Here is a 4,239-nt window from a genome sequence, read left to right as displayed (position 1 = left end):
TTTGTGCAAACTCATTCACCAATCTGTATAGTTAGTCAATTGTTTTCATTATGCGTTTTGATAAATGAGTGAAACTGCTTAAAATAGATGCTTATTGCACTGAAAGAGAGAGAATTGATACATACACATAATGTGTTAAATACAGAGATAATAAGAGAGTCTCTCGACTTATACATCAACAGAAATACTCTAAAAATATGATTTTTATAAAATGCAAATATGAAAAATTGTAATTTTACATCGTTCTTATTTTCACAAGTTGTGAGTTCTGACTAGTTGAATGAGAGTACAGCTTAAATCAATCCATCTTAAATGATACAGAGAAAAATTTAGAAGTTCCTGCAATCAAAATGAACAGCGGCGAGGCACATGACCAATGTCATTGATTTTCATTTTGCCTTTTTCTAGGATTCTTATGATTTCTTATGGTCACCACTAGTGCAGTTTAAAACAATTTGACAGAGTAATGACTGACCTATAATTTCTGTTCAAAATATTGTAATGGCCTCTATCTCCCACGCCAAAAATTCTATATACAGGATTTTTATGGTCCCGCGAAATATTCCGTATACAGGAATCTTATGGTCACCACTGGTGCAGTGTAAAACAACTTAGAGTAAAAGGACGAAAACGATTTGAATGTATTCTACTGTGCCGACAATGAAATAATGTAAGGATGCGATGTAATTCAATTGTCAAAGTAATGACCGGAAAGACTTGATTGTATTTTACTGTGTTTATAATGTAATAATGTAGCGATTAACTTAAAATGACATCATAGTTATACTTTCAGAATATGATACCATTAAATAGTTACAATGCAATCATGAACTCAGCTTAAAGTCGATGGTAGATGGGAAGTCGGAGGATTGGTGATTGTGATGATGACTTGTAGGTTCAAGGTGCGCAGCATTGATTATGCTTTTTCTTTTCTTTTTTCAATTATTTAGGTTGAGTTAGTTTTAATGTTGGATGGAAAAATGAGCATGTTATCAGGTTTGTGGGAGCATGTTACAAGGTTTGTGTGAGGCGTCTGGATGTTCAGTGGAATAATTTTTATCCTCTAGAGGTGACTTCTACTCTCAACTTTTATCTTCTGGAGGTGGCTTCTACCTTCAAGCTCTCTGTTTAAGATTTGAATTAGTAATCTGACAAAGACAAAATCTTACCCAAACCAACTAATCTATACCTCATAGCTTATGTACATTTCCTCTTTGGAAATTTCTCTGGTGAGTGGAATGGCGGAACTGGAACGATGATCTCCCAAACAATTGTGAATCCAGTTCTTGTGATGATTTTTAATTTCTCTGTTGCTTTGTGATTGGGGTGTTTATCTAATTATCCATGCAGATAATGCATATTTACGCTGTAGTTGTGTCTAGTTATCCACGTAGATATGTGTTACGCTAAAAGCCATTTTTAAACGGGTAGCATCTTGAAACTTTTTTGGCGAGACCCGCAGTCTTGAGAAACTACCCATCAGCTGTATCCTCTTTAACGGCGACCTCCACCTGTACTCCTTTTTTGATTGTGCAGGTGTAAGGTGACCATACACGGTTAACACCCAGAATTTAACATCGCTGGTGTCCTTTCTTTAAGAGAAACTCGCTCCAGATCATTTATACCTGGTGGCCCAAGATAATTTAAAACAATCGTGTCACTGCACACTGTGACCAAAGTGTAGATGATTATCCATGCCACAGTCATGCTGCCTGGTACGCCTCCAAACATGCCCTTGACATCAGCGAAACCCTGTGGCAAATTCATGAGAACTTGCCATCTGAAACTCAATCCTTCTGTAGCATTCTGCAACCAAGAGCTATTTAAAATAAGTAAATAAATAGACAGGTCAGAAATCAGAAGGGTGAAATTACTTGAGATTCATAACAAGGATGAATGCTTCAGACTTCACATCTTTGAAATCCTTCAACAGCAAAAGGCTGCAGATACTTGAAACCTTTTTAATTGTCTTCAATTCAGAGGTATTGTCTCCAGTGAACCATACATCTGGAGCTCGTCCTAGATTTCCAGTAGCATTTCAATGGGGATTCAACGAGTTCAGGATCGTTCGTCTCTTGTGGCTACTTGAACTCACGACATCTCAAGTGATGGTCGAATGTTGCCCCTTGTTCCCAAGTTACCCAATTCTCGGCCCAAACCAGACCCTATTGTCACACCATTACCATGGAAAGAGGGTGCAACCAGCAAACAACACATTTTCTGGAAGATAAAATGCATCTATAGCGAGTACAGACACAACTTGATTTCTGTGCGTGAAGTGGTAAAAGGCTCATCGCGTTTCTAATCACCGCACCCACTCGTTAACCACTCTGCTGTCTTCCATGCTCACATGCGAGATTCTTGTGTGCACTCTAGTGTTTACTTGAGGTATATCTAGATTAGATTTTTCCCTTTCCTGTGTCCATTGTGAAATATTTCAATTCACGGACATAAATTGGGGTTATTAGCTTTCTCCTCGCACGTGTTCTCGGGACTCTCGATGGCAGTGATAATTTCTCAGGGTACATGTGCCTGCATTATCGCCCCCTTCCCAAGATTGATGAGTACAAGGTTAAGATAGGATCTATCATACATGTACATACAAAGTTAAGGCTAGGTGGTGTTGTAGCGGCTACAACCACCCTCCAAAATTTTGGCTCGCATGCAAATTTCAGAGCCTACTTTGGATTCTGCGATCAATTATCCTTGGTCGCTTGTTGGTAAGTTGACGATTTCAGGTTCCCCTCCTTGATCGTAAGAGTTGTTCGCGTTTTCATCTTCATGCAGCATGTGTCATATTTCGGCACATGGGTTGTTGTTTGTCATTCAAAGGGAATGTTGTCTTGGTTCAAGGGATTTGTGTGTGTGTGAGTGGTTGTCATCACATAGATATGTTTCACTCACCTCACGCACTCACGTCACGATGGATGTTGCATCAAGCAAAGTATGTTTTATGTATTTTGGATGGTTTACGTTGTGTCACTAAGTGTCTGTGTGCGATCACAGTTGAGTCCTATCAATGTTTGCATATGTTTCACTGATCTCACACTTAGCCATTTTCCCAAGCAACCTAGCCTCATCCAGCATCTCGGAACTATGCACTTTGTTTCTGCGACCATCAACCAACCTCCCTTGCCTGCTGAAACCTTGCACCCTGTTGAGGCCCCATCCAACACTGCTCTCCAGAAATGCGCAAGGTAGTTCAGTTGCACTGCACTCAGAAATTGCGTAGAGGTGTCCTCTCGGGACCCCTGTCCTACAACAGTGCTTTGAGCCTCAAAACTGTGCAGTGTTGTCCAAGTTGTCTTGTCGTTCTTGCACGCTAAGCAGACGGGCCTCCTAGGGCCTCATTTTGGCAACAGTCACTGTCTACTGAAATTGCGCAGATCTACCTCTCAGTGATTACAGGAAAATGTAACATGCTGAAATCACTTCCAAGGAGTTGAGGAGAAGGACCAAGGAATCGAGTAATGGAAAAGATCAGGATTGCATGCATGATCATCTTGAGGGTAAGTATGGTAAGTATTGCACATCTTTCGAAGTACGCCTCTTAGTTGAGTTTGCAGGATTGCTTGTCATTGTCATATCATCTTGTCCTTAGTAACATGCATGTGCACAAACACGAAAAGTCACTTTATGTGTTGCTTCTACATGTCGTGCTTCTTTTTCACTTGTTCAACCAACTGTTGTCTTCCGCGTGTTGATTGCTATGTCATGCTTGTGGCCTCGTTCTAGTGATGTTCAAGGTCTTCGCTCCATGCACACATGTTGTGTTCTCTGTGTAAACATATGTCGTACTCACACACGAAGTTGTATGCACTGTCACACAAGCATTGTCACTGTCTTCCAATGATCTATCACAAGGGCCGTGCTTGTCACTCGCATTGTCGATTAGTCATGTTGAGCATGTGCGTCTTGATGGTTTGAGGCGTCTTGTCGTCAAGTCATGTGAGTGTGTGTTTGCAAGGTCACGTATACACAAATTCGCTTGCTCACACACTTAGCCACTTTGCTGAAGTTCTGACGACCAGATCCCCCTCTAACAACCGGACCTTCACCCCACCATCGACTCGACCAACTATCACCAGAACATCGTAGAAGCATCTAGTAAGCCATTCCAAGCTGCGCTGCTTCGCAAGCTGATCAATCAACCCTCTTGTTGGTCAACCAGAGAGATTGACTGGGCAATCACCCCTGCACTGACTCCCCTAAAAAATTGCGCAGAGGCTGCAGATCTTG

Source organism: Pinus tabuliformis, chromosome 4_2, assembly GCF_031772625.1.
Source record: "Pinus tabuliformis cultivar Carrire ecotype Pingquan chromosome 4_2, CPIR1, whole genome shotgun sequence".
Lineage (NCBI taxonomy): Eukaryota > Viridiplantae > Streptophyta > Pinopsida > Pinales > Pinaceae > Pinus > Pinus tabuliformis.
The sequence above is the reverse complement of the archived record's forward strand: the minus strand, read 5'-3'. Positions refer to the sequence as shown.